General features: G+C 51.5%; 1 protein-coding gene across 8 annotated transcripts in view; it reads right to left on the minus strand.

Moving 5' to 3' along the window:
- Nucleotides 1-22924, minus strand: part of LOC126574776 (homeotic protein female sterile-like) — a 123932-nt gene that overhangs the window by 88989 nt on the left and 12019 nt on the right. The window lies entirely within an intron of this gene.

Below are 22924 nucleotides of genomic sequence, written 5' to 3' on the forward strand. Positions count from 1 at the left end.
TGCCATGCACCGCGCCACCATCCGGATCCGCTCACAAACGCAATTACAATCATCATCCACCGCCCGCAAGACACCCGCAGTAACACGTCGCGGATCGAATGGCCGTCGGTTTGGAGTAAAGTGTGGGACTCTCTTCGACACCAGCGCACACACACCTCGGAACAGATTTGCGCCACGCAACGGCAGCAGCAAATGTGGCAATTGAGTATTAAAATAATGGATGGCTTTGCAATGCAAAGAAAACATTTCGTAACATTTCCGCGGCCACACTTCCGAACATAATAATTACTGCGTGCAATTAGCAGCCAAGTGTTTATCGATGAACGCCCTTTTTGAGCTGTTCGCTGAATGGTTCGATACGGTGGCGAAGAAGTGTGATAAAAATACACTTCGCACAACTCGAAGGAGAATCATCTGGCTGTTTTCGGTGGTGGTATAAATCCGGTGAATCCGCTGGCATCCTGCGAAATGCGTCAACTGATGCGAAACGGATTTTCCATGTGGTGGGGGGAGAGTGTTGACTTCTCTCATAAACTGCCTCTTCTGGCCGGCGTCCTGGCAGTTGGGTGATAATTTTTCACAGGCCAGTATTTCATTTTAGCACCCCGCGGCATTCGCCATTCCATAAATGCGCCATGTGACGCCGGTGTGGTAGGGTTTAAAATGAAACTGGATCACAAAAAAACCAGCAGCGAATCCAGATTGATGCTAAAAACTGAAGTGCTTCTTCGATATCGTCGCTAAAATGCGCGAAAAGACGAAGAGCTGGGGCTACAATCGCGGGTTAGGGGGCGGGGAGTGGTTGCATTTGCTTTTCTTGTTGTGTTGATGAAAACGCGGAAACCGATCCAGCACGTTTTCCCAGCCCATCAGCAGCAGTAGCAGCAGCAGCAAGATGTTGCAGCAACGAGGCCGAACGGAATAACGTACGACGGTGCCCGTCCCGTGATGCTTGTTGCACTTGGCGGTCGGGACGCTTGCTTGCTAGCTTGCTTGCTTGGAGGAATGACGTAGAGTCGAGTCGTAACGACTTCCGGTTATTTTCCTCTAGACACACATTTGCGCCTCCACGCGTCTGCATCGCCTGCGGTGGTGCTGCTGCAGCTCCCACCAACCGATACCGAACGATACGCTCGTAGGCAGCGCGCATCCGTGGTTGACAGGCGAGAGAGTTTTCCACGGCACCGGCACCACGTCTGGCGGACGCATTAATCTGTCTATGAACGATGTAGATGGCAGGCAGGCAGGCTGGTTAGCTGGCAGCATGGTTGACTGGTTCACTGGCCGACTGTGGCTGGCTTGCTAGACAGATAGCTGGCGGCGGCGGCTGCTGTTGCTGCTGCTGCAACATGCAGATACATTCCAGTTTCACTTTCAATTTTCTCGATTTCTTGTTCCACGTGCGAACTCCCGCCAGCTCGTGCCCGGTTGCGTTGTCGCCAGCTCGTGCTGGTGCTTCTTCTTCTTCAATCGATCATCTATTTCCACAAACGGGTTCCTTTCGCGGTAGCAGCAGATCGCGATGCTCTCGTTTGGCGCCAGGCAGTAGCCACTTTCTGTGTTTGGGAAGTTTGCTCAACAGTTGCCGCATGTTTTGTCCACTTTTCCGCATCGCGCACATCGTCGCAGGATCGTTTCTTTAATGCACGATCGCACTCCACCGGCTGCTAATTGACGCAGCTCGGTCGTGGTATTTTTTTATTGGAGGACTTGGTGCTTTTTATTGCGCGATTCTCACGGCGAAGGAGACCGCGAACTGACCTGTCCCTCCCGTTCCTTGCGGAGGGAGATAGGCCCTTGTGATCACGTCCCTGCGCGAGAGCGGTGCAGCGAAGCAACTGCAGCACACCAGCAGCCGCAGCGCACATCTTCTTCTGTGCTGTGTGCCATACACCGTCGTGTCAGTCGAGCGTAGCAAATAACTGACAAATTACGGCCAATTATTCCGCTTGAGCCGGTACTTGCGGCATGGAAGTTTATCTTCTTCTTTTTTCGAAATCGAGTTCCATGGCAATTCCACCGACTTGGCAGCCATTTGCAGATTAAAAAAAAATCCTTTTTCGTGATGCTGTTTATTGATTCTAGAGAAAGAGAGAAGAAAATGGAAGAAAATATACAAAATTAGTATGATCTGTCTTCGATGATTTCTTGCTGAAGCGAAGTGATAAATTGTGCCAATATGTTTTACGATGTGCCGGTTCAGTACTGCAAGACAAAGTACTAGTGGGTGTGCTTATGCGCTTCATCGTTCATGTGTCTTTTAGTTCTCTAATGATACCCTTTCTAACAATACAATAGCATTGACCAACTAACATACTGCATGAAACCACAATCGGAGAAATTATTTTCGAATTCATCATTCGTTTAGCGGTAGGTTTGGCACATTAGAAACCATTTGCACAACCTAACGACGACACAACCAACGGTTTGCAGCTAGGTGGTAAGATCGACCAAGCGCAGTTATTACAATTTCGTGCTGCGATTTGCCAACGAAGTGAAAATTGCCAACAGATGGTAATAATTGATTGGCACCTGCGGGCCAACCACATAACCAGCGAATCGTCTAGGTCCGGGGAAAAAAGCAGCCTGCATGACGTTCGCATGAGCGCTGCCCAATATGAACAATATGAAACCAACCACATACTTCCTGCTTCTTTCAAATGCTATTTTAGAGAGTTAAGTACGTTCTAAACGTGTGCCATTTGGACCGCTTGCGCCGTTTGCAGAATCTTTTTCGCATTACATATTTATGGTCGAACGGAAAGCTTGTTAAAAAGTCATTTGCGGAAGATGATCTGCTCATCGTTTGCAACCACTAAAGCATCTCTTTAAACCTGCTCGCTACATGCTACTTGGAGGACGGACTGTCTGTTTCTATCTACGCTGGAAATGCCGCTGAGCTCGTGCGGTGTGTGGTGTCGTTTATTAATTCAATTAAAACGAGCGTTTCGACAATGAAATGGTTTGATTATTTACCAGCATCTTCATTGTTATTCCGTTCGAAGGTACTACAAAAAGTTTATCGAATCAAAAACAGCCGACAGAGAACATCTCAAAATGATTTCCCTCTAGTCCGCCCCGTTCGTAACCAGCAAACAGATAATCAAGGATCGCAAACAAAATCCCCACCCAGTTTGCATAGCACGTGGCCTCGACGAACGGACGTACGGGCGGACGAGAAGAGGAAGCCCAAAATGCAGATGTTACAAGGGGCCTATAAGCGCGTCCACACTGACCCGGGCAAGCAGGAAAAAAAGGTCCAGGACAATAAGAAAGGCTATGTAAATGCGGCGCAAATCCAATCAGCGTACAGCAGATTCACGAAGGCTGCAAAAAATGCCAACAAAAGGTACCGGAATTCGGTAACACAGAGCCCGAAACATGAAGGTCTTTACCGGGAGCCAACCTTACCGAGCATCGCTTGCACCACTTGCTTCGCAAAAAACCTTCGCCACAGCGAGCGGCAAACGGTGGGAGACTCGTTTACGACCAGTTAAGGTAAACCTGCCAGCATCCATACCTTTAGCATCCCCAACCCCAGAAACGCCTTAACACGCACCAGCGTAGTAAGATGTTGGCAGATTCTTACCAACGACAACGACGGAGACGACTTCCAACAACAAATCCCGTCGACACGAGGAAGAGATTTCATGGCCAAATAAAAATGTACTAGCGCCTCTGCTTTGTGGCGAAAGAACATCACGTTGCTACGACGTTTCGCCGGTGTTGGGAGTACGGTGAACCAAACAGATCCATCATAATATTATCAGCAGAACTTTTACTTCTACCACAAGCCTTACTGACGGTGACTTCGGAGCGCCTTCCCTGTGTTTATCTTCTTGCCAGAACGATGGTACACGTTTTTCTTTTTGGTCGCATCTTCACAGGATCGCACGAATTTCTGTCACCGTCATCGCCATCACGCCGGCACAAAGTCGGAAGATCTACAGGGAATTGAAATGGGATGGACGTAATAAGCTCCATATCGGTGGCCGCTGTCACCATTGACAGACACAGTCAATCCAGACAAAGTGTCGCCCTCGTCTGTCGATAAAAGACAAGCAGAGAAGAGCAACAAACGTCTCCTCTATTGCTCCCACGGATAAACGATGGCGTAATCAATTGTAACCGAGTCGCGGAAGAAGCAGCAGTCAGTATTTGGTCCATTTGGAAGTCCAGTGGTGCCATTTGGTGACATCACGCGCTACTCTACCGGAAAATAGTGCTCCGAGAAACTCCGAGAAGCGACTGGTAGAGGATAGTTTCGCTGTCACGATAAATAATATCCGTTGTTCTTAGTCTGCTGCATCTCGACGAATTATTCTTCTCATCGTACCCGGTCTAGCGCGTCTGGTTTACGCTGATAACATCACGGTGATCGGCGAGTGAGTTGAATGCTTTTATGAGATTACTACATAAAATGTAGAAATGTTTAGAAGAGAAATAAAAATCAAGATACATGCCAAGGTAGCGCGCGCCCGCGGCGACCACGACGATATTTTGGCCGTCTTCCAAAACGGCTCCACGGGAAATTCTTCTAGCTTGTCAACAAATGGCCGTCACACACCAGCGGACGGACAACCCGAGTCGTTGGTTCGCGTTGCCAAAATTAGCCCCTAAAGAGTGCCATTCAGCATCCCGGTGCTGCTGGCGAAGGTCGGATCGCACATCGCGACACATCGTATCCAATTTCCAGCAATCGAAAGCACCGGCAGTGGAGTGCCATTGGACCACCATTGGCAATCGTTCAAGCGAGTAGTGCCAGGCATGCCACATTTGCTCTGGCACCTGCACTCGCACCACGGCAACATACTTGTGGTGGAAGAGTTGGGCGGGCAACAGATTTATTGCTATTTTTGGAATAACCAATATCCAGCATCTCGAAACTCTGCTTTGTACGCCCAGAACGAACAGAGAAGTAAAAGAATCACGTTTTGAAACAGTAAATAAGAAAATTGATGTATTTTATATTTAAAATTCAAGGTTCTCTCCCGTATTAGTTGCTAATTGAATAGCCTCACACATCACCAACTCAACCGGACCTGGTTATCATTAATGCAATTAGATAATTCAACCAGATAATCGCTATTAAAAGGGATCAGCAGAAACTTCCCACTCCGCAGCAAACCTCAGGAATTCCTCAAGAAGGGCAGAACAGCGTACGGAATGCACTCGCGATTTGCATCCTCTCCAAAGATACCCCAGCCCAGCGCACAAGCTAGCCGGTGCACTAGCTGGCTGGTACTCCGTTGCCCATTTATGGTTACGCGACAATCCGCCCAGCGCGAGACACGAGACAGCTCCCCAGGCGGCGTTTCTGAGTGCCGATGGAGCGTAGAGGATGCAGAAGAGAGGTTGACGTGAAGCGCGACCTCAATTCAAGCGTGTCGCGCCTCGAATGTCGATCGTGGCGGCGACAAACACCTCATTTCGTGAAACTGCAATCCGCCAAGACAAGGCCATCCCGGACCCGAAAGGTGTTCAACACGGGCTCAGACGCGACGAGACGAGACGAGACGAGTTCTTTGATTTGTCTAGACGTGGCGTTCGGTTTCTTGTTCCAGTTGACGGATCACGGATTCTGTAGTGTGAATTACCTAACCAGCCAGCCTGCAAGTAGACCCCCCATCCCTCATTCCTGTCAACGAGACAACAACGACGATCTCGCAAAGATGTGTTCCCTCTTCTCGCCTCTCCGATTGCAAATTGTAAATGAAATATTTTCTTGACGAATTGTTTGCACTGTCGCGGTTTGTCATCGGTAGCTGAGGCCTCGATGGCGTGTGGAACACGCTGGAAATGTTGTGTCAAGGAAAACAAATTAGTACTCTGTCGACGTACCTTTCCTCTTAGCCGGGAGAGTAGTGAATCACACAAAAATTGGACGCACAGAAATGACACATTTTCATTTTGAAAACATGGCGACAGGAGGGACAGATCAATCCGAACAATGTGCCCTCGGAAGAGACTAGCAACCAACGGGAACAGGAGGAAAAACTCATTTACTCGTAGCGACGCAATAAGAAAAAAAAAACAACACCCCGGAGAGATCCTGCTCGCAATAATGGTGCGGAAGACCTGGTGATTGAAATGAATAGAATTTCCTCAAAATAACTCACACGAGTACCACGAGGTTGGATGCGTCTCCAAATCAACGGCAGGATGCTGGCTTGAATTTGAAATTGCTTCGGGTTGATGAGAGCTATTTGTTTTGCGCAACGCTGCTGGCGTGGTCTGTATAGCTGAGCTTCCTTAATGGAAATGTTTCTTTCTCTACCAGGATCCGATGAGCCTCTGACAGCTGATCGTTAGTATGCAGCATTATCCGGAAGAATATTTTGCATATTGAATGTAGCACAAACATTAATGTCAAACAAAAGAAGCGCCATTGCTTTTTCATTTTGTTCAATTATTCCGAACAGCAAACACCACCTGCCTGGCGAGGGATGCAACATTAACTTGCTTCACTTACTCTAGCCAATGAAAAAAGGGGGGCAGCATAAGTAAGTGAACATGCTGCAGGTCCAGGTGCAGAAGCGATCCTTCCCTATCCCCGTTAGACATTCGTTTGTGCAACATTGAGACGTAAATAGCGAGCGCATAGCGAGTGCCTGCAACACAATAAAGTACACAAAACTGGACCAAGCATAAACCTCATCGCGTGGCGGCGCTGGAGTGATGGCTTTCACCTGCACCGGGCTCGCGGCGTCCCGTAGGAACCATTTGGCGCAAAACAGCGCGCGCAACACCTTACACCACCGTCTGCACGGCCGCCCATCCACCGGAACAGGAAGAATGCGAAGCATGCAACCATCGAGCGCCTCGCGAGTCTAGTGGTTTAGGGCCAGTGGGGGGAAAAAAAAACTGGAACAAACGATCACAAAAGTCACGACAGGGAAAGAAAACCACCACCCGGGGGAAACATGCAAAGGCAGTTCGTTCGAGAGCTGACTATGCTGCAACCAATACACAGCCACGAGCCAAGTGGCACCCCAGCAAGCGCAATACACCAGAAAGAGTCTTAATAATTCAATCCATTCGCGAGACCCACCGGAACACTGGCTCGCCTGTGTTCGATTATTTCTATTCTTTTGGCAAACACACGCGCAGCCAAAGAAGCCCCAGCTGAAGAAGCCTCCTGGAGCAATAAATGGCATTCAGTCAGCGTCAGCTCTGGAGAAATGCTCTCGTTGCCTTCTACCTCTACCTCTGGCGCTGGTGCCACACTTGAAACCAATCTGTTCCGACCCATGGGGTCTGTTGTGTGTGCGCACGCGTTTCGAGTTGATGGAAATCCGGTCAGCATAATAAGGGGGAACATCGAGGGGCCGGAGGGGAATAACACTTCTTTCCGCTTCTCTCTCTCTCTCTAACGGGAAGCAGAGTGAAAAGTGGAACGCTAAAGGCGTGCGCTCGGCGCTACCTGGCACTACCTGGCGCTGGAATCCAACGCGAAATGGTCAACCGATCAAGATCAACGTGCAATCCCCTAAATCAAATTTCTGCTTTAAACCCGCGGCCGCTAATCAGTCGCCACTAATTGGGGAGGAGGATATAAGAAGCGGGGGTGCGTGGTGTGGTGCGCTTGGTTTGAACTCAATCCCCGCTGAACCACGACGCGACCACGGAAACTGATCACGATCAGCGGATTACGAGGACTGATCAAGTGAACATCTGCGCCCCGTTTTTGGAAGTTTATCGTTTTGGCACTGGATCTCCTCGCTCTATTTAACCTTTCTTAGCCATGTTTGAACCTCGAATGATGGACTCTCTACGGACACCTCTGAGGTGACCGTGCGTGAAGAAGCCGAGCTGAAGCTTTTCCTCGAAGAGAAGAATTCCGCCTGCCCAAAGACCAAGTGCCTAGACTCGAAGATAAATTCCACTATTTTCCCATGCAGACGGCCCCGGGGAATACCTTTTCTCTGTGGGGATGATGAAGGGAGTAACGTAAAAAAAAGTGTGGAAATCTCAGGGTAAATCAACATAAAATTGTATGTTTGCACGGAGCAACCAACCGTACCCCCAGCTTGCGATCGCTAAACCGCAGCAGTAGTGGTAGTAGTAGTAGTAGTAGTGGTGTGGTGATGCCGGTGAACCTTCGTAGCAGTGGCAGCAGCAGAATTAATATCGCAGCACTGGAGGGTGTGTATTTAAATGAAAATACACGCCAACATGTTCACCTTCTCCGTCACCTGCGCACTCCACCTCTTTGAGATCATCATTTGCCTTGGGAGGAATTTATTTTTCTTGCGAAAATGAAAATGTTCCCCACGATACGACGACGACGACGATGGCGCGACAGGAGGCTCTGTGTGTGCCTGGCACATGCGTGATTAACCTTGAGCAAAAATGAGATAACTTGCTCCGCATGATGGTGATGCCCGCCTATGCTGCTGCTGTTGCTGCTGCTGCTGCTGCTGCTCCAGTAGGATTCCACCCCCCCCCCCCCCTGGCCACTGTGGCGCCAGACCGCGCACGCTCTCCCCCCTCGCTAATTATGTGCTAATGTGTACCAGAGACCACTTCCACCACCGACAGCTCCATCTTTCTCCAGAGGTCACCACGGATCGGTTTCTCAGAAGGGACACCAGGAACGATGATTATGTTGGCACGGCAGGCTATAATTTATGCAAACTCAACATCCAGTTCTTAGTCCACGGAAAGAGATGAAATATAATTACGAATTCTGTCTCGCTTTGTATAAACATCCCATCCCAGGGAATGAGTCGCTCGGAGTCGCAGAATCGGCTAAATTGAATCTAAAGCGAAGACAGTCGACGATCGATGCGAGACATATGTTGTAGATCTCGCATCATCCACTGCTCGGCTCGACTCGAGACCGGGGGATTGCAAAACTTGGACTCTGCAACAGAACACAGAACAACTTCTTCTTCTTCTTCTTCTTCCGTCCGAACTGCCACTGTCGTCATCATGAACGCGTCGTCGTCGACTGGTGTTCGACCTTTTCCCCGCGCCACGTTATTATCATAACTTTTGAGGCGTTTGCTGGGGTCTCAAAAGACGCTGTCGTCGTCGTCGTCCCCGCATAGCTGCTCCCCTTCTGAGGGGGTCTGTGGTCCGCGTTTGCAACATATCATCGTTGCCAATGCTGCGCACCAAAAGACACCAAAGGAAAGAGGAACCAAAGGCAAGCGTGCATGCATTTTTAATGAATTTATTAAAACGCTCGCCCCATGAGCGCGACCTTGGCACCCGCCTTACCACTTTTGCACGGTCCGAAAAGCCGTGCCCGTGCTGCTGGTGCTGTGATGGGGGTTTTTGATTTTCCGTTCCTCGATCTCGATGTTTGAGAGCAGCATCGCTCCATACGCGCCGCCATTCATCTCAGTTAACGGGGTGCGGCGTCCAGCCGGTATTAACGCCATTTATTTCGATTAACGGAGAGTCGGAGGGCACACGATGGTCTCTCCCAGAACACAGGAGGAGAGAGCACACGTGGCAGAAAAAGATGAACCGCAACCTGCTCCGGATACTGGTCCTCTTCGCGAACGAAAAAATAATACCCAGTTCGCGGCCGTATCGAGCTTGCAGAGCGTTCCGCGACACATTGCGAAATGTGTCCCACTAATTGTGGTCCATTTGCAGCAACTAATACGCCGGCCAGTGACTGCTGGTAACACCCGAAAAGCAAATTTCGCTAAAACCGTCACAACCACAAGAGAGGAACGTCAGTCACCAGCACCAGCGTCAGCGTCAGTGCAGCTGGCTGCTGCTGCTGCTGCACTCTTGTCCCTCTTGTGTACGCAACTTCTCCGCTCGCAGTCTGGCGAGTGGATGATGCCGCAGTCGTCATCCGGCTGCCACACACTGGCACACTTGCGCCAGTCTTTGCGCTAATTGAGCCAAGAATTTTTCCTTGTCAACCGTCCCGTGTGCCGTTTTGCGAGATAATCGAGCCTAATTGATGTCGCGAGCTGAAGTTGGTCGTCATCGCTTTTGGCGGAAAACCGTCACGCGTAAGTGATACGACGTCGGCGACGGCGAGGCCGTAGGTCTCGCGTAGGTAAGTTGAGACCCCGGGAAGGGAGGCAGCACGACTCGATTCGGTGCTCGGTTTGCGTCGCCGTGCCATTGCCGTGCATCGGTGAAGTTTGGAGGAAATAACTTCGTTAGCGTATACTCTCCTTCCCTCTCACTCTCCCTCTCTCTTCCTATCACTCCCCCACCCCCACCCACGTGTTTGCCATCATAAACTGACAATTGTACAAATTGACCATGAAATGCTCTCGCGGATCGCCTCCTTTTATGAAGGCATTATATATATCACGGGGGGCGGGTAATGGGTGATGGGTGGTCGTGAACGTGCACCCACTCACCCGCCAGGGGATCCACCACGCAGCCAGCAGTTCGTGACAACAGCTCATCAACTCTCGTGGACGGCGGTGTTTCGTGTGTCGACTCGACCCGTGTCTTTCTGTGTGCGAGCATAATTCAATTCCCAATTGACATGCCACATGCATTAGCCGGGACTGTGTATACAGAACTAACCAACTGTTTCTCGAGTCAATTCATGGGCTCGCTGACTAGCCACGCACTGAGGATTCTCTTGTTTTTCGTTCTTCTTTAAAAAGGAAATACAAAAAAAATCGCGCAAAAGAACATTCGCTCCTCGTACACAACAAGTAATACAATAAGAGACTCACTTTTCGCTTCATTCACGAGAAACACGCGAGACTGTTAATCCCCCTGATTGTATCCTTGTGTCACCTCGCGATAAGGATGTTCTGCACTTTATGCTGCGAGGCAGGACCATCGTAAGCCTGTGACACGTGGCGCCGCCTCACACCAACGTATCACTCACTTGACATGTTTCTGCGTGTGTTGTAGGTGATTTGTTCACTTAAAATCCCAGCCAGTGGCGCCAAGTACCGAGTGATGAATTCACAACCAACAGCCACCGCATTCACCCGAAGCAGCGGAAATCCCAACAGAGAAAAGTCCCAGAGTGTGATCCCTGTAGCACGGCGGTGTCGCCGTCATCAATCTGGTAGCCTCGCTGCTCTCCACACGAGCACCGACCGATGATGACATGCCGCCCGCCCCACGGAACGAACGATTTTGAATGAAAAAGTGAGGATGAAAAATTCAAGGAAAACTACAAGCCTCCATAGCTTTACACACGATACCAGCTCCTTCCCCACCGGTGTTGGTATGTGAACAAGCGGACACGAATTGAACGAGGACCAGCGCAAGAAGACAACAGCGCGTCGCAGCAACACCTGAGCTCTCGGCTGGATACTGGGATTGTAAACTTCACTTTCATACACCCGTCCACGTCCTTCTAAACCATCCGACGTCCGCTGGGTTGGAAAATTATACATTCCCTCGACAGCACGTGGTGGTATCGTATGTATCGTCAGGGCTCTTCATCACAAATCACGCTCGCGACAGGATGCAGGGCAGCAGCATTTTCTTCTATCGTCTCGCTTGTTATCGTTAGAAGCACACGAGAGATTCTTGTGGCACATTTTTAGCAATTGAGATGACTGAGAATGAAGGATGGATGGTGGTACACGTTAAGTACTCGGTATGAAGGAACAAAACCCAGGCCCTTTGGAGGTCCTTTCAAAAGGCTCGTTGCACCTTTACGGACGGACGGAGACTAGAGGGTGTTTCGTGGTAGATATCAAATTACACTGAAACAACGACCAGCAGACGAGTGTTTAAATGTCAAAATACGTGTTGCAAGTTAAGGTCCTTCGTCTCTGAAAGTATCCAAATCCGAGGGATCAGAATCACCAGCAGATAAACAAACTGAGACGAAATGATGAATGTTTCAAATTCAAGCTCTGAATCGTCATTCGAACAAGCTGTGTCGATTCTGGATACAATTAGTTTGCAAAGTGATTCTCGTTCTCGAAGGATTTCCGTCGCTATCTGTTGCTCCTACGCCTCAAGATGATCGCAACACGGACCTGCAGAAGCAGTCGCAAGAGCACGCCGGGCAATTTCTCAATTAAACCACCGAACTGCCGAACCACCGAGCTGATAAATCAGCAACTTCCCGCCCCGAATCACATCCCAGGTGAACTTAATGATCGTTTGAAACACCGGCACCTTCATCCCGTAGTCACAGCACGAACAGCGCGCCGAGAGAGCCGAGTGGAAACAATATGGTAATGCGATGTAATCATCGTTTATCTTTATTCCTGGGATGCCTACACCTACGATCGATAGTATCCTTCTCGCAGTTCTTATCGTTCCCCTGAAACCGAACCAACCCAAACTCCTCTTAGTCCGTGAATCATATGCCCAGAGCCCGGGAGCCAAAAGAAAAAAGGTCCTCGATACGGTGTCAGGTTTATCCGTACCTACAAGACCTAAGCGTGCTCGAGGTTTCCACATTGTATCGTTTTTCCATCGTTGGGTGAAGCGCTCCAACTCGAGCAGAAGAAAACTCCTACGTCTCAAGCGTCATCTCATTACAACAGTTTCACTCGAGCGATTTCCGCCATCGCACAACTAATTTGTGAAGGTAAACAAACCAGAAAACCCCGTCAGTTAACATTAGCGAAAAACTTCGCGGCTCCAAAACGACTGCTCCAAACATTCCGCTCCCCGCCCGGCACCTGCTGTGCTGCTGCCCGGCACCTGCTGTGCTGCTGCTCAGTGCTGTTCACAGAATTCCAATTCAGGCGGCGGCAGGAAAATGCCTTAAACTTCCTTAGCACTTCATCGGTGGCGGTGCAGAGCGCGATGGACCAGAATCGGGGAATCGCAAGCAGCAAAACGGACAAGATGAATGCTAAGTAAGAGACCATTAGAACTGAGTAAGTGGCAGCACACCGCTCCCCGGTGCTCCTGGCCTGAATTCATTGGGAATCTTACTACGGTATCGAAATGAAAAGCTCTTCTTCGACGCTTGGTCATCGCTGATGCTTTAAGCAACTGTCTTCTTTACTGTTTTCGGTGACGCAACCGCACGTTTCGCAGCAGCAAGTTATTTGAGATGCAAAGCAGTAGATGAAACTTTCGTTAAATACACGGCGATTGAGCCGAGTGGGTTTTACGTTTGCGATTCGTGATGATGACAGAGAGCAGCAGCCGCCTGATGCTCAATTAGGAAATGTAGAAACGAACTGAAGAACCACCCATCTACTGAAAGTCAGAAATTATTTAACTAGGGACGAGCCAGAGCATCATGACCGGTAAATGCAAGTAAATGGGAAAGAGAATCTCCACCCACAACACTCATAACCGTCCGTCTGTCTGGAGCCTTTTGGATGACATTTACTACTCGAAACACCCAAGAGATAACACCTTCGCACGGATGCCTCCTTTTTAATGGCTTCTGGCTCGTCTGGTTTTTTGCCGAAATGTTATTTGAATATTTTATGATTGGAAGCACCTTGGAAGCAGCCTTTACCTTTCCCTCGAGCGCAACACAGATGCTTTGATGAGCTCGGAAAATATATCCGTTTTCCCCCGGCGCTGCGTCGTTGCAAGTGGAAAAGGGATCCGAACCTGAAAGATTCCTGACATTTTCCCACGCAAACCCGTGAAAGGGGCCCACTGCTGCTGCTGCTGCTGCTGCTGCAGACGAAATTCCTCGTTTTAAACGGCCATTGCTACTGGTGCTGGATCGTTGAAATATGCGTCCAATATTTCTAACGTCACGAGACCCGCGAAGCAGAGGCCTGAAGGCCCGAGAGAAAGGAAAGGGATATCTATCTTCCACCGCCAACAACCTCATTTTTGTCCCAAAAAAAAAACAAGAAAAAAAACCAATGACAAAGCATGAAACCGGGACATTTTGCAACCGTTCTCGTGTCCGCATATTCCTCTCGCGCGAGTGAAAGAATTTGAAACATAGTTTTTCTTCCATTCTGTGCGGGGAAAATTCATCTAAAAAGCCACGCGCCACGTACTGTATCTGTATGTGTGCGTGATGGCCGCAAAGAACCGGCGAATCAGCATGGACGCGCAGATGCTTATTGACAGCTACTCTGTAGACGTGTTTTCGCGAACGCTGTTGGAAAACCACGGAATCACGGAAGAACCACGGGAAGTTCTGGGAGGAGTGAGCGCAGGCTGGGAGGCAGAAGGCCGCTTCGAACAGGCGCACTGGTCTGGAAAGTGAGAAAGTGAAAAAACGACTGTTTTGGAGGCAGAAAGGAGGCCCGCGTGCCTCGGCAAAATCGTACGGGTGTTAGTGATAACCGATAACAAGTGCAGAAAGTGCTCGAGTGCAAAGTACTCGATCGAGCCTGGGCTCGATCCAGCTGCAGCCTAACGCAGCTGGGCAATGGACAGAAAGAGAGAGGCTACATCGCCTCCTGCGGATGCCGATTGCGTGCGGCGATCTAGGCGATTAGCGGAAAACGTAAGCTCCGCGAATGTGAATTACAACGAGGACTCGGAGAATGAACCCCCAGAATGTACTGCTGGAAAGCACCGTTATAGCCGCAACATGAGCGAGCATGATCGTTTCGAAGCGCTCATGGCGATGCTCACGTCACTCAAAAAGGACCTAGGCAGCATGGCTGCCAAGGTCAGTTACCTCGAGAAAGAGCTCGACGAGTGTAAAAAGGACAATGCGGTACTGCAGCTCCGGATCGATACATTGGTAGCTGCGCAGAGAACAGCACCTGTACGCCAGGAACGAGAAAATCCTGCTCAGCAAGGACCCGAGTGTCAGCAGCGACCCGAGCGGACGGCAATGGTGGCACCGCACACCTTTGCAGAACTCATCAAGGAACCAGGAGAAGGCGAGGGCTGGAACACGGTCGGAAAGCAGGGTCGTGTCGTCCGAGCCAGCCGAGCAGCAGCCACGCAACCGCGAGAAGTCACGGCCCCCGCGAGGCGACTTCTCCCAACCGGTCGGACAGACGTCTTGAAGATACAGTTGCCGGAGGGGCAGGCCTTCCTCGACGTCTGCCGCAAGCTGCAAGAAGAATCGGCGATGGGTGTGAAGATGATGGCACCACGGCAAAGCAGGCAAGGGGACGTGCTGCTAAAGATGCCACGCTTAGCGGACAGCGAGCAGGTGGCTGGAGCAGTACGGCAATGCCTGGGAAAGGACACCAAGACCACTGTAGTGCAGCAACTACTGGAGGTAGCAGTACACAACATCGACCCAGTGGCAGAGGCTGACGATGTTAAGGCGGCAATCGTGAATGCACTAGGCCCATCTGGAAGAGCAAATCTGGTGACAGTGGCCATGAGGCGCATGCAGGATCAGCAGCAGCGGGCTAGGGTAAGGCTACCGGCCAAACAAGCCCACAGCATATGCGGGAAGATGGTGTCTATCATAAGGACAACATGTTTGGTACAACCATCAGAGCCGCCACCACCAGAACGCAAACGCTGTCGCCGCTGCCTAGAAATGGGACACGAAGCCCGAATGTGCAGCGGGCCAGATCGCTCGGATTACTGCGTGCGCTGTGCTAAGCCAGGACACCACTCCAGGAGCTGCACAGAGACGCCGAAATGTCTCAAGTGCGGCGGTCCTCACCCGGTAGGCGCCAGAGCGTGCGGTGTCGTCTCCTCTTCGTAGAGCTACAGACGAGCGACAATGGATGCAGCGCAGCCGCAATCCGAGTAATACAGCTGAACTGCAACCGGAGTAGAGCGGCGCAGGACCTCCTGAACCAGACCGCTAGAGAAGAGGGAGCAGACGTATGCCTGGTGTCGGAACCGTACCCGCCCCCAACGAATGGAAGATGGCAGACGGACAGGGTAGGAACGTGTGCCATAATTGCCAGCGGACGACACCCGATCCAGAAACGGATAAGCTCCAGCGAAACAGGCATAGTGGTGGCGAACGTTAGTGGTGTAACGTTTGCCAGCTGCTATGCTCCGCCATCGTGGAACATCGACCGTTTCCGCTGCCTGCTGGATAGTCTCACTGTTTTGCTGAGAAGCTGCCCCCGAGTCGTGGTGGGGGGCGACTTCAATGCGAAAGCAACCGAGTGGGGAAGCCGAAGTCACAACAACCGGGGCATAGAACTGTTGTCAACCATGCAGGATTTGGGTTTGATCCTGATGAACAGGGGCAATACTCCAACCTACCTAGGAAGCGGCGCTGCGGGGCCCTCGATCGTCGATTTGACCTTTGCCAGCCCCTCGATCATCGGCCAAAACGACTGGCACGTCTCACCCGAAGATATGCTGTCGGACCACGCAGGCATCGTATTCACCGTCCAACCGGGAACCCCCCCTACAGCAGCAGGGAGGCAAAGCGGACTACTACCTACCACCTCTGCACAACAACTGCAATTCAGGCGATGGAGAGTGAGCCACTTCGCACGAGAAGCGTTTTTATTAACGCTGGAAGACATCCGCTTCACGGAGGCAACAGAGTTGGCGGACATCACTCGCCTGCTGGTCAAGGCATGCGATCTCTCTATGCCGCGTGCTAGTGGAAACCCTGCCACAAAATCAGTTTACTGGTGGACCGAGGAAATCCGAGCACTGCGGAAAGACTGCCGAAAAGCCCGAAAGATGCTCCATAAAGCAAGGAACCCGGACACTAGAGCTACCAGGGCAGAGATCTACCGCGCGGCGAAGCGCGCACTAACCAAAGCGATCCGCGCCAGCAAGAGATCGAAAATCGCGGAGCTTGCCATCTCTCTTGATGACAACCCGTGGGGGAATGCGTTCCAGCTGGCAATGGGGTGGATGCGTGGCGGACGAACACCACAGGAAATGGACCCGGTGGTCCTGTTGCAGATAATCAGTGTGCTGTTCCCCCACCACGATCCCATGGAGTGGCCTGCTAGAACCCTCAGCCACAATGCGCAATCTCTCCGAGAAGTGACTGACAGCGAGCTTCTGGACATTGCGGCCCGGCTGGCCACCAAGAAAGCTCCAGGACCCGACGGGATACCGAACGTGGCCGTAGCAACATCTATGGCGAAGTATCCGGCAGTCTACCGCCAACTGTTCCAGGAACTGCTGAACAACTGCGAGTTCCCGACAGAATGGAAGGTGCAGCGCTTGGTTCTCCTTCCCAAGCCGGGTAAGCAACCCGGAAGTGCGTCCTCCTACCGGCCGCTCTGCCTGCTGAATACCGTCGGCAAGGTATTCGAGCGAGTCTTGCTGAGTCGACTCAATGACTACGTTGAGCACGCAACGGACGGCGCGCGACTCTCGACCAGGCAATTTGGCTTCCGGAAGGGGAGATCGACGATCAGTGCGATAGAGGCAGTCCTGGATCATGCTAAGCACGCTCTATCTTTCGGCGTAAGCAATGGGCGAAACAAGCGATGTTGTGCTGTCGTTGCACTTGACGTTCGCAACGCCTTTAACTCCGCGAGCTGGACGCGGATCGGCCAAGCCCTCAACCGTATGGCCGTTCCAGAGCCCCTGCTGCGAATAATCGGCCAGTACTTCCGGGGCAGAATACTGCAGTACCAGACATCTCAGGGGATTCTGTCGAGAGCGGTCACAGCTGGAGTTCCACAAGGGTCGATTCTCGGGCCAACCCTGTGGAACATCTTGTACGACAGTGTGCTGGCCGTCCAGCTTCCACCGGACTGCAGCATCTACGCATACGCAGACGACGTCATAATCACGGCTCTCGCAACAACACCAGCACTGGCGATTGAGCTAGCAACAGAGGCAGTCGATGCGGTGCGGGGATGGATGATTGCTCACGACTTGAAGCTGGCTACAGAGAAGACGGAGACCCTAGTCTTCACGTCGATGAGGAAAGACAGGGTCACGGCTTACGAGATGGATGGACAGGCACTCAGCGTATCGAGAAGCATCCGATACTTGGGCGTGATGCTGCAAGAGCGTCTCCAGTGGGGGCCACACGTTCAGTTCATAGCGGAGAAGGCAATGAAGCAGGTCCAGGCTCTCCGGTTTGCCATGCGGAACCACGGCGGACCGTCGAGCCAGTCCCGGAAGATCATAGCCAGCGTCATCGACTCGACACTGTGCTACGCTGCCCCCATATGGGCAGAGCAAGCGACGAATCTGCAATGTAACCGGCGCATCCTGCAACGAGTGCAACGCGAAATGGCGAAAGGCGTCGCCAGCACCTTCCGCACCGCTAGTTACTGGTCGGCGGTACTCCTGGCTAGGCTTGTCCCAATATGCCTACGACTGAACGAAGATGCCCGCTGCTACAGGGCCACCCGCGAACACCAGGCCTGCGCTCTGACAATCAGGAAGCGCGAGCGCGCCGCAACGTTCCAGGCCTGGCAACAGGAATGGGACAAGGAGAAGGACGACAGGACGGCGAGCCTTCACAGTCGGTGGATTCGTCGCGTTATCCCGGATGTGGAGCGGTGGTTCAGCAGGAACCATGGACAAGTAAACTTTCACCTGTCGCAGATTCTTTCCGGCCACGGCTTCTTCCGTGAATATCTGCACGGCAGAGGGTTTACTCGGTCCCCAGACTGCACCAACTGTCACGGAGTGCCAGAGACCCCGGAACATGTGTTGTTCGAATGTCCTCGGTTCAGCGCTGTTCGGGATCAATGCCTGACGGAGGGAGGCACGATTCTGACGCCGGAAGCGCTTTTGGAGCACATGCTCCAGGGGACACACGAATGGGACAACGTGAGTCGAGCCGCCCGGGACATCACCTCTCAACTGCAACGTGAATGGGCCGAGGAGCAGGCCAGAGTAGCACGACTTGAGGCAGCGGCAGCTCCCGCCCTAGCGGCCGCAATCATCGAAACGCGCCGTTTACGGTACAACGCGGCACAGCGTCGACGACGAGCAGAGAGACGTCAGCTCTCATCTTCATCGGAGGCAGGGCAGCGCGTCGCCCTGCAACGGCAGCAGCGCAACGCACGAGCACGGGATCGGAGAGCAGCCAGGACGATAGAGGCTGATCCGACGAAACGGCAAGTGGTGGAGGCACGACTCCGCCTACGACGAGCACAGGACGAGCTCCGCGCAGCCCTGACATCGGGGAACTTGGAGGAGGTCGAGCGCTGTCGACGAGCTGTCGACGAAGAAGCAGCGATCCTCGCAGTGGAGAGGCGATTTCGGCGTCGGCTCCTGCAACAACAGCCAAGGGAAGCGATAGGACGCCCGGTTCCTGTCGCTAACGCGGCGTAATGGGCTCTCGCCCGCTCTGAGAGGAGCAGTGCGAAGAGTTCAGTGGTGGGAGTGAGTGGGAGGGCCGGCTGCACCAGCGGATTAGCCTGAAAAGGAACGGATTGCCGTTGGTGTGGCAGAGGGCCGGAGACCGTTTAGGTTAATAAATGGTTGTTCTAAAAATCAGCATGGACGCGCTGCTGCTGCTCGACGGAAGTTTGCTCTGGATGCTCTAGTTTATAGCTCGTTCTTAGGAGGCGTACGAACGAACGAACGAACGAACGAACGTCGAAGGTGGTCTCGTCTCGCCCGCGGGATAAGGTCCAGAGCCCCGGATGTGGTGTTGCGGTAAGATACGCCCCCGGAAGTCTCCGGATTCGGAGCATCACTAGTATACGGTCGCTGCTGGCCAAATTTCATCAACTCTCGTGAGTCAGAGCAAATGTTCAGAGAGCTCTGGCTAATGGAAAATGGTTTTCATAAAATGTTAATTACCGCCACCGGCCAACCGGGACACGGATTGAGCTGCAACTTGGCATTAGCCAAAGAGATACGATCTATATAATATTCATCGTAATAGGTGCTACAATCAAAGTTTTTGTGCAAAAAAAACAAGAAATCCGCAAAATGACATACCATGTGGAGCAGCATAAAATTATGTTGCTCATGGAATGGCATGGCATTCCGATGAACCTTGCATACCTTGAAAAGAAATGGAGAAATGCCTTCCAATTCGCAGTCCCTGGGTGCGCACTGGTGGTCTCGACCCATTCTTCAAATACTGCGCAACCACACCACCGTAGCATCCGGAGAGCATCCGATTTGTTTGCTACGCGCCCGCCCTTCAATCGTGGAAAAGTGTTCCCCTGCCCCTTCACAATATGTTATGAATTTCCATCAATTTTCACCTGCGGCAAAACGGCAACCAACCGTGCAGGTGAAGCCGGCCAACTTGTGGGGGAGACTTGCTTAGAAAGTTGTGCAAAAAAAATGGTCAGAGAGGCAGGCAACGCACAATGTTGTGCGTGTGCCTCACCCACACACATCCGTCCAGGCACCCACGGAGGCGGGGACCAAATGGAGATCGAATTTTCCACGAGCACCCAACCCACAAGTTTGCTGCCCGCTCAATTGACTGGAGAGTGAAAGTGAAAATTATGTTCGACGGCAGTTGATGGGCCTCACCAGAGCTCGGCGTCGTAGGCTGGAAGCTAAGATTTACTTCTCCGGCAGCAAACCCGGGCCGGAGCGGAAGCAACAACAGCCCAAAGGACGAGCGATGCTTTTATTGCGATCCCGAAGCCATAAAATGTCGAACAAGTGCACATTTGAGACCTGAAGCTGCTGTTGGCCGTGCTGCGGAGGCAGGTTTATAGCGTAAATTGTTTACCAGGACCCCCGAGCAGCAGCAGCAGCAGCAGCAGGACAAGGTCACCGACTATGGACGACCAATGGAGCGGCATAGAGGAGTGTTCGCTTGCTCAAAAAACAAAACACCCAAAAAAAAGGACGAACCTGCGGTCACTTTGAATCCTCGCGGACACGCTCACGCACGGTACGGCCTAAAACATAAAAGACCCCACAAGGGAAGCCACGAAAGCGGAAGGAACAGAGAGGAGGGTCGTGTCCGGAAATTCCTGGACAAATTGTGCCGCTACTAACCTCCACAAATTTGGGGCCCATTATTTTCCATTAGTCGAAAGTTTAACACACTTTTGCTCTCCCTTTCTCTCTCTCTCTCTGTTTGTCCAGCTCTCTCTTGGATTTTCCTTCTTTCCATGAACCACGCAACCGGCGGAGTTAAGCTTCCAAAGGATGATTATGAAGGCAGGCGCGGGTTGTGTGGCATGGCTTGCGGGCATTCGTTCGCCCTGACGAGGGATAATACCGAGATCAGCATCAACAAGGGAGATACATTCGGTGCTCTCCTTATTTTTGAAGCCCACCATCAGGAAAAAAGGTAAAATACGTCCGACCGACGAAGGTAAAGGGCCTAGGCCGCTGTGTGTCTGCCATCCTTTGGAGCCTTTTCACCGAAAAAAAAACCAAGCCATTACCTCTCGGAACAGAGTTCTGCTAGAAGGGGGCGACGTGATAGGCATCGTTAAGAACTTTATGTCCAAATCTGACCAACCGTCACGCGTTGTGTGAGGTGAGTTCTAGGTTGCTGGTGCTGCTGCTGCTGCTAGGTGTCGTTGCAGATGGCATTAAATGGGTAGCAGACGGAAAATTGCTTCATTCTCTCACTCTCTCTCTCTCTGTTCTCGATCCTTGTGATCTTCTACAGGTGGAAGGCGAATGAACAGAAGCGAAAAGTTGTCTCACCCAGCTACAGATGGAAAGTTTGGTGGTAACAATGCACTCCCAGGAGTACGATTCTCTTCAGCATCATCTCACAGTTTTCGACGACGTGTTTTATCGCCAGGTTTCTCCGTTGTAGGAGCTACTAGTCACCAACTAGACAACACCTTGGAGGCTGCGTAAGAGAGAATCAATTTAACTTTTGTATCGAATTATGGTTTAATCCATCCCAAACCGGAGACAGCTTGGCTTCCGGGGACCATCAACGCAAAGCACCGAGCCCCTATGCTAATACTTAACATCCCTGGGGACCTGTTCCCGGTGTTCCTACAAATTGTTCTCTCTCTCTCTCTCTCTCTCTCCCTCAGGTGACCAATTTCCAACGCAACGCGGTGAGGGATTTACAGCCCGGAAGCTGCTATTCTTGGGAATAGTCCACTCGAGCAGCAACAGCAGCAGCACCAGGAGCAGTAGGAGCGCTTAATCCTGTCCGATCCCGGGAAACGCAAAAATCGCATGCTCCCCTCCACCATTACCAGGCAGGATTCTCGAGGAATAATATTTCAGCTAGTCTCTCGGCTCCGAGGCTAGTCTTTGAAGATACTGTGGTGCTACGGTGTTTCGACGAATTTTCTTTAAGCTCCTCAGGGGATATACCGACGATGGAGTGGATGCGAGAAATTAAACATAAAATATGCATCATCATCACAGCGTGGGTCGTGGTGATGTCAAGCCGCCAAAACAAAAGCTCCCTACTTTTAAACAACAAATTAAAGACAACAGTGTGGCGCGAGTTAGTGTTGTTTCTTTTCTATTTGAGAGCTCAGCTTTTGAACGCACACAACATAATCGACCTAAATCGTGCTCGAGATACATAAAAGTACAGGAACGCGCAAACCATTTCGCGGTGGATCCCGCATATTGCGGTTCCCTTTTTTCGCTGACCATTTTTCCAAATGGTTTCTCGTGGAAACCGCGCCCCAATTGGAACACCAGAACTGTTAGGTGACGGGGCGGCCGGCCGTGCGTTCTGATGGTGCATATCCTTTTTGGGACAAACTTTCTCCCTTTCTCTCTCTCTCTCTCCCTCGAAGGGATCTCTTCAGAAAGGACCAAAAACGGTGCTTAAGAAAAATCACCACCATAACCGTTACGCCCGAATGTTTTCTCGGCGTAGGATTTGCAGAAATCAGATTATCCACACACAAAAGAAGACCCCAGAAGCTGCTCACTCTACTGGCCGCTGGCCGCGTGGTTCACCTTCACCGACCAACATCAAGACGCACCCAGCAGCAGCACCGAGTCACCTCCGCAGCAAGACGTGCTGCTGCTGGTTGCTGGAAAAAAAACGAAACCTTTCTCCGTCTGCCACCGAACCGCGAATCCAGCAGAACACATACACCAGAGAACGAAAGGTAAATGTTCGAGTCGAGATGGTTGCGCTGGTTGGTCCGTGTGTACTCTGTGTGTACCAAACCAGCAGGGTAACCAACCACCCACACTCCTTCCTCCGCTTGTCAGAAATAACTCGTTAAGCACGAGGAAAAAAAAAACATCGAACTAAAATGGGGAGGGAACAACACAAAAACCAAACAGACGCAGA

Source organism: Anopheles aquasalis, chromosome 3 (genome assembly GCF_943734665.1).
Source record: "Anopheles aquasalis chromosome 3, idAnoAquaMG_Q_19, whole genome shotgun sequence".
NCBI lineage: Eukaryota > Metazoa > Arthropoda > Insecta > Diptera > Culicidae > Anopheles > Anopheles aquasalis.